Source organism: Anabrus simplex, chromosome 5, assembly GCF_040414725.1.
Source record: "Anabrus simplex isolate iqAnaSimp1 chromosome 5, ASM4041472v1, whole genome shotgun sequence".
In the NCBI taxonomy this organism is placed as follows: Eukaryota; Metazoa; Arthropoda; class Insecta; order Orthoptera; family Tettigoniidae; genus Anabrus; species Anabrus simplex.
In genome coordinates this window covers 7,753,342-7,767,731 of record NC_090269.1, presented here as the reverse complement: position 1 = coordinate 7,767,731, position 14,390 = coordinate 7,753,342, and the positions used below count along the sequence as shown (strand labels likewise).

Here is a 14,390-nt window from a genome sequence, read left to right as displayed (position 1 = left end):
AACTTATATTTATGTAATTGTAAATAATCTGAAATCTATTCTTGTACTTCTGCAACTCTTGTGTTATGTAAATGAAAATACTCTGTGATCTATTCGTGTACCGTTGCAACTTTCATGTTATGTAAATGTAAATACAGTCAGAAATAATTCTCTGTAATCCTCATATTGATGATGTACATATTTTATATATTGTATGTGTTTATATTCTCAACCATTTACTAATAATCTTATACACACAAACTATATTTTGATGTGTAAGTGCCCGCCAGTATGTAATGTTCTGTACAGTTCCTATGTATGAGTCTGGAGGCTCGTTGAAATTAATTTAAATGAATGAATGAATGAATGAATGAATGAATGAATGAATACCCATATACCTATTCAGTGGAACGACTTTTTCCTAATCTATTCTCAAACCACAAAACTCCCAACGGACCTGAGAACTATCGTGGAATCGTTCTGGGATCGTGTGTTCGCAAAACTTTTAAAATAATCGTCATGCAAAGGCTGATGTGGATATTGGAGTACTACAATTCAATTCCCAAATACCAATAAGCATTCCTGAAAGGATGAAGTACTCACGACCCAATCAATATTTTGACTATACGGTATATCTTCTCCTCGCCAAGCATCGTAAACATAGTACTATTGCAATATTTCTGGATATAAAAAAATGCCTATGACTCTGTATCTTTACATCGCCTATGGGATAAACTCGCTGCGAAAGGCCTACCTCTTAAATTCTTAGTCATTTTACAAAAATTATACACCTACCGTTCACTCACTATCAAATCGGCCTACCATCAACTATCTAGCCGCTATTTATCAAGCGGTTTGCCTCAGGGCGACATATTAAGTGGAATTTTATTTACACTCTATATTAGTGATTTAGAGCACCTTATCACGCAATCTGCCAGGGTGCTAACTTATGCAGATGCGGCTGTGAGCTTGCATCCGGGAGATAGTAGGTTCGAATCCCACTATCGGCAGCCCTGAAGATGGTTTTCCGTGGTTTCCCATTTTCACACCAGGCAAATGCTGGGGCTGTACCTTAGTTAAGGCCACGGCCGATTCCTTCCAACTCCTAGGCCATTCCTATCCCATCGTCGCCATAAGACCTATCTGTGTCGGTGCGACGTAAAGCCCCTAGCAAAAAAAACTTATGCAGATGACATTGTATATATGCCTCTCGTGATTGCATAGATGAAACACGAACACTCATGGCGGACGTAATGAGTAAAGTACAAAAGTGGTTTCATGCATATGGCCTCCAGTTTTCTATCGCTAAATGTGCTGCAATGGTTTTTACGCATAAGCGCCCCTATGACCGCTCTCCACTTACCTTCAACTGCTAAAGTATACCTTTTACTACTCATCATAAATATCTCGAGATAATTTATGATCAAAATCTCACTTGGCAACGTCATATTACGTCTTTATGCCAAAAAGCTGATGGATATCTTAAAATCCTTAAAACCGCCGTAAGGCGCCAATGGCGCGGTTCCCATCACAGCACTATCATTATATCAAGCAAATATCCGCACCTATATGGATCATTGCGCTCATATCATAGACACTGCATCGTTACCATCTTTCAGACCGCTTAATACATTACATTATCACGCATTATGTTTATGCCTTGGAGCCGTTAAGACTACTCCCTCCAACGCTTTATTGATAGAAGCGGGTGAATTCCCACTTGTAATTAGTAAACAAATGCTTGCTCAGAAATGTATACTTAAGCATCTTGCCTTTTCTAATTCACCCTTATTACCGAAGCTGCAGTTATTACACGAACACCCTTCTCGATCCGGACGAGCCCCTATAAAATATTATGCTTATATCACCTTAAACGGTTTCCGAGCCTCGAGACCCCTACACTACCTATGTATTCCTTTAAGTTTGCCAGTCTACAGTATACACCTAATATGATATTTCCCTCTAAATCATCATTCCCCACATCCACATCTGGTTCAAATCTTCCTTTCGCCAGCCGAAGAAACTGCAGGTAATCCATTCTGCCCGTGGTATCAATATCTATACGGACGGCTCAATAAATTCTCAGGGTGTTGGTGCCGCTTTCTTTATTCCACATTCCCGCACAGTTGAGCGCTTTCATCTCCCGACTAATTTTTTAATCTTCTCTGCTGAATTGTTTGTCATTCAAAAAGCTTTACTATATACTCAACAACATTCCTTTACAAAAGTCACCATTTACACAGATGCTCAAAGCGTTTTACAATCCTTATCGTAATTTGCCCCATCCTCAAACTGGTACTTATATAATGTCAAATCTCTACAAGCCAACTCGAACAAGTTGGAGTATATTTAACGCTCGTATGGATTCCTGGACTTTTTAACATTGTAGGTAACGATCAAGCGGATTTTGCCGCCAAAGAAGCCAGCCGTCTTCACACCCCTCCCTTTCCAGTAGCCATACCGCCCCTTGATTTCTATCCTAGTATTAAAGAAACTGCCTATAGTACTTGGCAAGAGTAGTGGAGCCAATCTGAACGTTCTAAAGGCAATTACTTTTATCAGCTTCAACCACACATCCCATCCAAACCATGGTTTTCTTAAGGTAGCCTACATATTCACGCCGCCACATCACTAACATTATACGATTAAGATGCAATCAATCTCTTACTCCACAATATAGATACCGTTTTCATTTAGCTAATCTGCCTTATTGTATGTGTGGTGATTCAGATGACGATCTTAATAATTTATTTTTCCGATGTCCTGCATATTTTCTTCCACGCCGTAAATTATTCACCAGTCTCACATGGATGAAAATTATTTTCCCTACTAGTATTTCTTGTTTGTTATCATTTCTCTCTCCCAGGAAAATACATGTCATTAATCAATTCCTTGATGACTCTCAATTGATTTGGTAACCTTCATATTTCATTTGTCTAACATCAGACAGTACGCTCCTGCTTCCATCCGAACCGTGTGCACTAGGCCTACCATTTCGTATGTGATCAATGCATATAATATTGGCAATACCAAATACAGTAAAGACAATTCGCGACACTCTGCGAAATATCGAGGGACAGCAATTAGAGCTCTGTCTAGTGGAGTGACCTGGAGTTAATGATTCTGTCATAAGAGCACGTGTATTTGTTTGTGAAGTTTCTGGCGATGTTTATGCGTTTGCAATAAGTTGACCTAAGTAAATAGTAGCGTGTGGTATTCCTTTATATCTCCTCACAACATGAGTGGAGAGATATGTGCTGTGTTTGGCTGCAGTAACTATGAAGTGCAGTAGGATTCGCGGTCTTTCTTCCGTTGCCCTCGTGACAAGAAAATGTAAGTAAATATTGTATTTGCATATATATTCTTCAAGTGACACGAGATTTGTACAGTACTTCCTAAATTTCTGACCTGCGTGACCCATACTTTAACTGTTTTATCCTTCAATACCGATGTGTTGTAGGTGTGATATGTGGGTATTGATTTAATTCTGGAAAATACATATGCATATGTGTGTGGCTGCTTGTGTTCCAAGTTACCCCGTTTGGAATGTCGCAATGCGTTGTCAAGTACTGAAGAGAATATGGATGACTTAAGGTATGTACCGGTACATATTTTGCTGAAGCAAAATGATGATGCAAATTTGCTTTACCCTAATGTAATGGCAAGTATTGTTTATAGGGTAATTTTGCATATTTTTGAGGCTACATTTATAGATTTTCTTTCTGTTAGTAGGCTTGAAGTTAAGAGGAAAATTGCCCAACTCTTAAATGTTAATTCATTGAATCACGTGTGTAAGGAATGTGCCAATATTTTTATTGACGAGTGCCTTAATGTGATGATACAATATTTTTAAATGAGAAAAAAGACAAATCTAGCCGTAAAAGTGCAGGCATGAATGCTAAAGCTAAAAAAGTAACGAATAAATGAAAGATCAAGCCCTTTCACAGCAGTCCATTTCACATCTTGATTATATGTCTAATTTCAGTTTTAAATCATTCTTACCTCTTAGTTTCAGATTACCTGTTAAATAATTCTTCATTCGTTTATCCGGAATTGCTTTACCAACTTGGAAGTTAATATCTTAGTAACACTTTCTTTCTATAGGTGGGCCGGCACAAGGTTGCACTTGACAGTTGTAAGTCATGTTGGCACCACTACAAAAATGAAATGAAAAACGTCACCCGTCAGTCAGAATCACCAATCCACTACTTTTTATGCAAGATACAGTTACGCATTTTATTCATGTTACTTCGTATTTAATTCCGTATAATGTTCATAATCTTTTATTTTCTTACACAAATATGAGCATTTAAAAGATATTATAAGGTTTAAGCGAGCTAAAAAATAAATACAAACTATTTTCAGTTGATTGTTGTTGGCAATGTGGGTAGTATAGTGGTGCCATCTATAACTAGCTTGACTACTGTATCGAAGTGTTGCCGTTTTGTCTGTCGCCGCTAGCACGTGGTCGGGTGTGATTCGCGCGTTTATGAAAGTTTTGTTTTCATTGTGAGATAATTGTGACATTTTATTTTAACGAATGCAGTGCGATGTCTCGGAAATGACAACATAGTCATGAAGCGCGAAGTGATAATCCTTTGAGCCGCGGGTGTCCCTTAATAGTAAGGCATTAGAATTAGTGCGGAGAACTTGTGAGTTTTACGAAAGGGAGACGAAATTCGTACGCTTGTATAGCCGTCTCTCCGTTCCTGTAGATCATGTTGTGGATCGCATATCTCAAACATTAGGGCTTTCAAAGCGTACTGTCATTCAGACAGGTGTTTGCCTCCAAGAACAGAAGGAAAAAGTGACTGGGGTACAAAGCAGTAGCAAAAACGGGGCTGATAGTAGGAACTTGTTTCACAGCATTCCGGGAAAGAAACGAATTAAGCTATCTCCTGTAACAGGAATTAATTATTTCCAGGCTGATGCAAAACGAAGACACAAGTACGATTTTTACAGCTCAAAGTCCCATCTGTCATTGTTATGGACAATGCACGTTACCACTCCGTAATAATGGACAAGACCCCTTCTTCGAGCGCCCATAAAGAACTGTAAGTGGAATGGCTGCAGTAAAGAAATATCCCAGCGCATATGTGTATGACTAAATTAGTCGACACCGGGCGAGTTGGCCGTGCGGTTAGGGGCGCGCAGCTGTGAGCTCGCATCCGGGAGATAGTGGGTTCGAATTCCACTGTCGGCAGCCCTGAAGATGGTTTTCCGTGGTTTCCCATTTTCACTCCAGGCAAATGTTGGGGGTGTACCTTAATTAAGGCAACGGTCGCTTCCTTCCCATTCCTAGGCCTTTCCAAAGCAAAAAAAAAAAAAAAAGTCGACGAGGTAGCGAAGGAACAAGGGCTCGAGGTAATTAGGTTGCCGCCGTACCACTGTCACTTAAACCTCATTGAGTTAGTACGGTCTGGGGTGAAGTAAAACGTTACGTACGCACTTATAACAAGTCCTTCACAGTTACTGAAGTGGAAGGACTGCTCCGGGAGAGTATTGCTCGAATGGATGCGGCTTTGTGCAGGAAGAAATTTAGCCATGTCGCAGCATTCATTAATTCAGCAATGGCAGTACATGGCATCATCAGTGACTCTCAGGAGTTGATGATCTGCCTAGGCGATGATGACAATGACAACGAAGGCGACTGTAGTGATGGCAGTGAACTGGAGGGTATCGAGCTTCTGCCTTTGTGAATCGGGTATGAAAATAAGGTTTCTGAATTTTCGTAATTTTATAGATTTTTACTTGAAACATTTTGTGTTAGCACCGGTGTATATTATTCCAACATTTATTGGTGTATTTGAAGTGAGATCCTTGTCGGCCGATTTCTTCCGTGTTTTCTAACATGACGATAATAAGAACTTCGTAGTATATTTGTCTCGTATAGGTAATTTTGTGTGGTGAATAATCGGTGAGTTGAAAGTTCAATTTTTGTCGGCAGATTTCATTTGTATTGTGTATCATCGCGATGACATTAAAAACATTTCTCCCATGTTTTTAAAAACCCATGTGTCGTGCAATCAGCTGCTGTTACGGCGGCAACATCGCTTCGTGCGCCATTGCAGTGTGACCAATATTGTGCGCAGCTGTCATGTGCAACCTTACGCCGGCCCACCTATAGACGTAATTTTTTAAATCTTTTTCCGTACATCCATTTCCATTGATATTTGAATTTAGCGCGAATTTCCAGGTCGCGCCACTTGCGAATTGTCTCCGATTTTAACAAGGCTAAATACGGAAGTGTCGCGTAAATTCCGACAATTTACAACATGTCTGTACATTATCCTTTTCCATATGAGCAAGATTTCTTCTGTATGTGCGTTACGGGTTAATATTTTTTCGAATGATTATTTCTATCAACAAGTATTGTTACTCGGTAACAGCAAATATAAATACAGTATTTGGTAATCACGGCCGACTGTTGGTAATAGTAAGAGATCCCATAAGCATGAAGAAAGGAGAAGAAGGTTTTAATTATTCCATAGTTGGCTATCCTGCTTGTTTTGATGTTGCAGTGCACATGTACATAATATAATATACTTAACATCACTCTAAACGAGCCCAAATAAACTTCACGAACAGAACAGAACATCACTCTAACCTAAAAGTAGTACTGAAACTAAAGCATAAGGGAAGAGGCTGTATTTTCGTTAAGTTGTGAGTGAAATGAGGCTGAAATTATAATAATTTGAAACAAGTGAGGCGGTTGACATAAGAAGATAGTCGTGGCTGGAAAGATATGTAGGCCTATTATTTTTATTCTTTTTTTCATTTTCGTCTGAAATCTTACACGAAAGGTGTGTAGAAGACACTTAACATTTTTGTATAGAACTATGAACTTTCTCGATGAAATGCAACAGTTTTGATATATTCTCTTCTGTAACTGCTGTTAGAATTTTGTTTTTGGCTGCAAGGGTTTCATGTTTAAAATAAATCAGGGTACTGTATCCGATGACTGAATATTTTGCCTTTAACTTTCCGTTGCTCCATCAGGTGTACCTAATTGAAATAAATTAATTATGGTATATTCAGATAGGAGGCCGATAATTTCATTACCGGGCGAGTTGGCCGTGCGGTTAGGGGTGCCTAGCTGTGAGCTTGCATCCGGGAGATAGTGGGTTCGAATCCTACTGACGGCAGCCCTGAAGATGGTTTTTCGTGTTTTCCCATTTTCACACCTCAATTAAGGCCACAGTCGCTTTCTTCTAACTCGTGGGCTTTTCCAATGCCATCGTCGCCATAAGACCTACCTGTGTCGGTGTGACGTGAAGCCACTAGCAAATAATAATAATGTTATTTGAAGTTTTTCTAAGCATTCATTAGGACGTTGCATTGGCACTCACCGTTCTAAAGACTTTCCAACTTACAGTGATACTTTAGTATTATTTTGGTTTAGTAAACCTGTTCTGTTAGTACTGGTCTTCAAAGAATACCTGCCTGTCAAACATCTCCACCTGCACAGAAGGCTATAACAAAACTTTGCATCTTCCTAAGGGTTACTTTCTGTTATTTAACCCTTTGTGAATAATTATTTTAGTCCTGGTAAACATTTTGATTACCGGGCAAGTTGGCCGAGGGCTTAGGAGCGCGCAGCTGTGATCCCGCATCTGGGGGATAGTGGGTTCGAACCCCACTGTTGCAGCCCTGAAGATGGTTTTCCGTGGTTTCCCATTTTCATACCAGGCAAATGCTGGGGGTGTACCTTAATTAAGGCCACGGCCGCTTCCTTCCCATTCCTAGGCCTTTCCTGTCTCATCGTCGCTGTATGACCTATCTGTGTCGGTGCAACGTAAAGCAACCAACAAAAAAATAAAAAAAATTGATTAGAATAGAATTGTTGTTTGAAATAAGTTAAGCATTTAAGAAGTTTATTTTTACATACTGTGAAAATAATGGTTCATGGTGTGGGTTACTGTGGTCACGTCCTAGTTCGTGAACTATGGGCAACGGTTGAGTGGCCTAGTAAGTGGTCCTGAGAGTCGGGATACCTTTGCTATGGAATGGGAGTTGGTATGTATGTATGTTTAGTCCTCAGCCCGAAGGCTGGTTGGATCCTCAACAGCTCCGCCATCAGCTGTCATAGATGGCCTAGGCATCACTGAAGAGGCGTACTAGGGAAATGAGGAGTGAGGTAGTTTCCCGTTGCTTTCCTCACTGAGCCAGAAGTTGCTATTACATATCAGTCTGCCAAGCCCACTGAAATGCATGCACCAACCGACCCTATGAGCAATATTTTCACACCATTCATAGCAGGGACTGGCTGCAGAAGGAATGGCATTACTAGCATCACTCATACCTCAGTCACTTTCATTTTGTCAAAGCCAAGGATAAAGCTGAGACAGATCAATGAAAGTAACAAGATTGCTCTAGCCCATACCAGAAGACATAGTGCACTGTAAACACTAGGTCCCGCCAGCAAGGGCAATGGGAGTTGGTATCTCAGACATATTCTGAGTTGTGGCCCTCCTCGTGCTCAGGCGGCTAGGACTATACAATTCATCGGTGGTCCATAACCCATTAGAGGAGAGATCCTTACTTGGACTATGTGTAAGTAGGGTAGCATCCTGCTTCATGAATTTACCAAGCTCAGAACATTTTAAGCAAGCCTCGGACCTAAGTGAGTAATGGAGTCCCACTCCCATTTGGCAGGTAAGGGACTCCTTGGAAACAACTTGGTGAACAAAATGGAATTCGGTGGGGAGCTAACAATATTAATGGGGCTTATGGAAGAAAGAAAGTAGAACTGGCTAAGTCAGCAAAGAGGATGCATCTGAATGTGCTAGGAGTAAGTTATATTCGGGTAAGGGAAGATAACGAGGAAGAATAGGAGATTATAAAGTGTACTTGACGGGTTTTGGAAAGGGAAGGGCAGAGTCTGGGGTAGGGCTCTTTACCAGGAATACCATTGCACGCAACATAGTTTCTGTTAGACACATAAATGAGCGAATGATGTGGGAAGATTTGGCAGTTGGAGGAATTAGGACTAGAATTGTGTCCGTGTATTCACCATGTGAGGGTGCAGATGAGGATGAAGTTGACAAGTTTTATGAAGCATTGAGTGACATCGTGGTCAGGGTCAACAGCAAGAATAGAATAGTGCTAATGGGCGATTTCAATGCGAGAGTTGGGAATAGAACTGAAGGATTCGAAAAGGTGATTGATAAATGTGGGGAAGATATGGAAGCTAATGGGAATGGGAAGCGTTTGCTGGACTTTTGTGCTAGTATGCGTTTAGCAGTTACAAATACATTCTTCAAGCATAAGGCTATACACTGCTACACATGGGAGGCTAGGGGTACCAGATCCATAATAGACTATATCTTAACTGACTTCGAATTCAGGAAATCTGTTAGGAATATACGGGTTTTCCAGGGATTTTTCGATGATACAGACCACTATCTGTTCTGTAGTGAAGTAAGTATCTCTAGGCCTAGGGTAGAGAAAATGAAATCTGCCTGCAAATGAATAAGGGTAGAAAATCTCCAAGACGAGGAAATTAGACAGGAGTACATGGATATGATTAGTGAGAAGTTTCGAACAGTGGACAGTAAGCAGGCTCAGGATGTAGAAAGAGAATGTGTGGCATACAGGGATGCTGTAGTAGAAACAGCAATGGAATGCCTAGGAACGACTGTGTGCAAAGATGGGAAAAGGAATGATGAAGTGAGAGCAGCTTGTAAACGTAAAAGGAAGGCTTATCAGAAATGGCTCCAAACAAGGGCCGAGGCACACAGAGATTTGTATGTAGATGAAAGAAACAGAGCGAAACAAATAGTTGTTGAATCAAAAAAGAAGTCGTGGGAAGATGTTGGTAATAATCTGGAAATGCTAGGTCAAGCAGCAGGCAAACCTTTCTGGACAGTAATAAAGACTCTTAGGAAGGGAGGGAAAAAGGAAATGAACAGTGTTTTGAGTAATTCAGGTGAACTCATAATAGATCCCAAGGAATCACTGGAGAGGTGGAGAGAATATTTTGAACATCTTCTCAATGTAAAAGGAAATCATCCTGGTGGTGTTGCAAACAGTCAAGCTCATGGGGAGGAGGAAAATGATGTTGGTGAAATTACGCTTGAGGAAGTGGAAAGGATGGTAAATAAACTCCATTGTCATAAAGCAGCAGGAATAGATGAAATTCGACCTGAAATTGTAAAGTAGATTGGGAAGGTAGGAATGAAATGGCTTCATAGAGTAGTAAAATTAGCATGGAGTGTTGGTAAGGTACCTTCAGATTGGACAAAAGCAGTATTTGCACTTATCTATAAGCAAGGGAACAGGAAGGATTGCAACAACTATCGAGGTATCTCATTGATTAGTATACCAGGCAAAGTATTCACTGGCATCTTGGAAGGGAGAGTGCGGTCAATTGTTGAGAGGAAGTTGGATGAAAACCAGTCTGGTTTCAGACCACAGAGAGGCTGTCAGGATCAGATTTTCAGTATGCGGCAGGTAATTGAAAAATGCTACGAGAGGAATAGGCAGTTGTGTTTATGTTTCGTAGATCTAGTGAAAGCATATGACAGGGTACCGAGGGAAAAGATGTTCTCTATACTGGGGGTCTATGGAATTAAAGGTAGATTATTAAAATCAATCAAAGTCATTTATGTTGACTATTGGGCTTCAGTGAGAATTGATAGTAGAATGAGTTCTTGGTTCAGGGTACTTACAGGGGTTAGACAAGGCTGTAATCTTTCGCCTTTCGTGTTTGTAGTTTACATGGATCATCTGCTGAAAGGTATAAAATGGCAGGGAGGGATTCAGTTAGGTGGAAATGTAGTAAGCAGTCTGGCCTATGCTGACGACTTGGTCTTAATGGCAGATTGTGCCGAAAGCCTGCAGTCTAATATCTTGGAACTTGAAAATAGGTGCAAGGAGTATGGTATGAAAATTAGCCTCTCAAAGACTAAATTGATATCAGTAGGTTAGAAATTCAACAGAATTGAATGTCAGATTGGTGATTCAAAGCTAGAAGAGGTCGATAATTTCAAGTATTTAGGTTGTGTGTTCTCCCAGGATGGTAATATAGTAAGTGAGATTGAATCAAGGTGTAGTAAAGCTAATGCAGTGAGCTCGCAGTTGCGATCAGCAGTATTCTGTAAGAAGGAAGTCAGTCAGCTCCCAGACGAAACTATCTTTACATCGGTCTGTTTTCAGACCAATTTTGCTTTACGGGAGTGAAAGCTGGGTGGACTCAGGACATCTTATTCATAAGTTAGAAGTAATGGACATGAAAGTAGCAAGAATGATTGCTGGTACAAACAGGTGGTAACAATGGCAGGTGGGTACTCGGAATGAGGAGGTAAAGGCTAATTTAGGAATGAACTCGATGGATGAAGCTGTATGCATAAACCAGCTTCGGTGGTGGGGTCATGTGAGGTGAATGGAGGAGGATAGGTTACCTAGGAGAATAATGGACTCTGTTATGGAGGGTAAGAGAAGTAGAGGTAGACCAATACGACGATGGTTAGACTCGGTTTCTAACGATTTAAATATAAGAGGTATAGAACTAAATGAGGCTACAACAGTAGCTGCAAATCGAGGATTGTGGCGACGTTTAGTAAATTCACAGAGGCTTGCAGACTGAACGCTGAAAGGCATAATAGTCTATAATGATAATGTATGTATTGAAAATATAGTTTCAGAAAAAAAAAAAGTTGTGATAAGAACAGAGTTTAGTCTGATCTGCATTTGGGGTTGTTGCATACGTGACAAATTCCTTATCAGTTGGTTACCTAGTTCAAAGAAGTTAGAAATTTATTGAACATCTCTCTTGGTAAATTATTCCAATCCCTTATTCTTCTTCGTATATAATATATATATATATATATATATATATATATATATATATGCTCCAGTTTGTCCTTTTGAATTCCAACTTTAATCTTCATGTTATGATCTTTCCTACTTTTAAATTCAAGCTTATTCATCTCCTAATGTCTTTCCATGCTATCTTTCTGCTGACAGCTTGGAACATACTGCTTAGTCAAGCAAACCAAAGTTTTAGTAATACTACTGTTGACAGAAATCACCCAGAACAATTCTTGCTCCTTTCCTCTGGATGTTTCCCAGTTCTCAAATCCTTGCGAGGGTCCCACTCTAATTAGGGTCCTACCAACACTCTCTCCTTACTAAGTACCCTTGTAACCATACGAAGAAATCTCTAACCCTTATTCACAATCTTGTTAATGTGATTTGCCCAATGTCCTTATATTAACTCCTAGATAGTGAGGTACCTTCACTCCGTCAACACTATAATTAAAACTGTTTTCTCTTGGTGAAACTTACAACCTGTAGTATAAAGTCACTCACATAATTTGTATACATAAGAAAACATAAAGGTCCACTGATACTACTGCCTTGCGGAACCCCCTCTTTATCATTACAGACTCAGCTCACCTGTTTCCACTCAGTCTTTTGTCTGGCCCAGTGGGCTTCATTTTTGTCAGTAGTCTCCCATGATCTGTTGTATCAAAAGCCTTAGATTGGTCAATAATGATACAGTACATTCGTTCTCGTAAATCTGAAATGTGTGTTGTATTTTGCTGAACTCCTATATGTTAAGCATCAGTGGAATAATATTTCCTCAACACAAACTGCGTTCTATCGAACCTGTTCGTAATTGTGCAAATATGTCTAATTATTTCCCGACCTTACATGCAACACATGTGAAGCTGAGAGTGGGGGAGGTCAGATTGGACCTGCAGTTTTGTTTTGTACCTGCATAGCCTACTGTTAGAGAAGTTTGAAAGGCCCAACGAAACTTTCACTTTTATGCCCTTTGAGATATTTCTGTTCTCTTTCATTCCATTCATTGAAATGTTGGCCCTCTTTCTTCTTTCTGTGATTAGTGCTAATTGCTCAGTTTTATGTACTCTAATCACCACCATCATGTGTGAGGGGTAAAGATGGGAAATAGGTGGAAAGAATTTAGGAGGATAGGGACCTGCATGTAACATATTACTCAGCAAGATAAAATGAATGAATGTTACCTTAAAATGCTTGTTGAGGATCCCCCTGTGGGTGGGGGTGGTAGAATAACACCCACGGTATCGCCTTCCTGTCATAAGAGGTGACTAAAAGGGGCCCCAGGGGCTCTGAACTTTGGAGCGTGGGTTGGTGACCACGGGGCCCTTAGCTGAGTCCTGGCTTTCCTTCCACTTACTTGTGCCAGACTTCTTACTTTTATCTATCCTATCCGACCTCTCTTTGGTCAACTCTTGTTCTTTTCCGACCCCGATGGTATTACATGTGGAGGCCTAGGGAGTCTTCCATTTTCACGCCCTTCATGGCCATTGTCTTCCTTTGGCCGATACCTTCATTTTTTGAAGTGTCGGACCCCTTCCATTTTTTCTTTCTGATTAGTTTTATATAGGGGATGGTTGCCTAGTTCTACTTCCTCTTAAAACAATAATCACCACCACTACCTTGTCGGGCCAATGACCTCGATGTTAGGCCTCTTTAAACAGTAAGCATCATCATCAACACTACCTTGTTGAGGAGAGATGTGTTCATCGCCAATGCTGAAATTCCAACATCCCACCCTTACTTACATTACAAAACACACAAACATTTTCCACCATTACCCACAATCCTCTGTTCAACACACACTGCCATTGGATGCATTTTATGAGGCATGGCGTCACTCGCAGAATTCAGCGCAGTCAGACGTAATAGCCAACTTTGCGTTGCTGATCAATCATAAACATTCGGTTCTAATCTCAGATGTGTTCCTGATGCCAACATTTTGGGCCAATGGCTGACATGAGAGCACTTTGAGAGGCTCTGCTGAAACACCCTGCATATTTGTCTCTAGTCAGGGCAGGCGCAAACCAACGAAGAAAAGCTGTAAACAAAATATAACCCCTTATTCGACCTGCACGAAACCAGTGCTGAGAAAAATTTGACCGTTTGTACCACATTACGACGCTCCTATTGGCACTCTTGTCAACTACCAAGAACACCCTCTGTGGAGCATTCATCTCCATTCTCGTTCCAATTTTCCAAGGGTTGTACCGGGAAATATCACCGGACTGAGCGAGGATTGAACGTGCCAACTTGGCCTCAGGAATTCAGCCCAACTAAAAAAGAGATCCCATTACCTTAATTTCAGTCCAAGCACTTTTGGAGACATGAGCGTATCAGTTCTGTGAGGTGCCGAAGAGGTGAGAGGACTTTGACAGTGGGACCTTTTTGCAAATTGTTTTACATCGCACCGACACAGATAGGTCTTATGGCAACGATGGGACAGGAAAGGCCTAGGAATGGGAAGGAAGCGGCCGTGGCCTTAATTAAGGTACAGCCAATTTTGCCTGGTGTGAAAATGGGAAACCTCGGAAAACCATTTTCAGGGCTGCCAACAGTGGGGTTTGAACCCACTATCTCCCGGATGCGAGCTCACAGCTGCGCGC

General features: G+C 40.7%; 1 protein-coding gene across 5 annotated transcripts in view; it reads left to right on the top strand.

Moving 5' to 3' along the window:
- The window catches only part of LOC136873661 (RNA-binding region-containing protein 3), a 134,921-nt gene that overhangs the window by 31,615 nt on the left and 88,916 nt on the right, over positions 1 to 14,390 (top strand). The window contains exon 1 of one of the 5 annotated variants that reach the window (XM_067146750.2): positions 6,422 to 6,452. The exons of 1 other annotated variant lie outside the window; for it this stretch is intronic. The gene's annotated coding sequence lies outside the window, so the exon portion shown is untranslated. Of the gene's footprint in view, positions 1 to 6,421; positions 6,453 to 6,543; positions 6,783 to 14,390 lie in introns of those variants that run through there. 3 more of the 5 variants (XM_067146749.2, XM_067146747.2, XM_068228002.1) reach the window with 3 other exon arrangements.